This window comes from Salvelinus alpinus, chromosome 5 (assembly GCF_045679555.1).
Source record: "Salvelinus alpinus chromosome 5, SLU_Salpinus.1, whole genome shotgun sequence".
In the NCBI taxonomy this organism is placed as follows: Eukaryota; Metazoa; Chordata; class Actinopteri; order Salmoniformes; family Salmonidae; genus Salvelinus; species Salvelinus alpinus.
This window is the reverse complement of record NC_092090.1, coordinates 85597698-85598147: the sequence shown is the minus strand read 5'-3', so window position 1 is coordinate 85598147 and position 450 is coordinate 85597698.

Genomic DNA, 450 nt, shown 5'->3' with positions numbered 1-450 from the left:
CTAGTTCTATGTGTCACATAAATGGTGTGTGGATGTCTTTTTAAAGGAGCTATTGCACACTTGGACACCATCCAAGACTAGTTATGGTGAATTCATTGACTAAAAATACAAAATGGATTTTTAAGATAAACCACTTCCTCAAGAAGCATAGCAGGGTAATTGTTTTCTCAAGGTCCAAAGCAAAAATTGTATTTCTCCATACTTTTTTTGTGGTGAGACCATGTTTTTTTTGAAGACAGCCCCTCAAGCTCTTCTTTCCAAGAGCTGAGTATGAAATTGAAAATGACAGCCATTATCTGATTTCTTTGGTCATCAAATATGTCTGACGCATCATGCCGCAGACCAAGAAATGCAAGGCCTTTAAAAATAACTATTGGTAGGTAGGCTAGGCTACATCTCTGCCTTTCACATTGGTTTTCATGTTTGTTATTTATATTAACCATGATATGC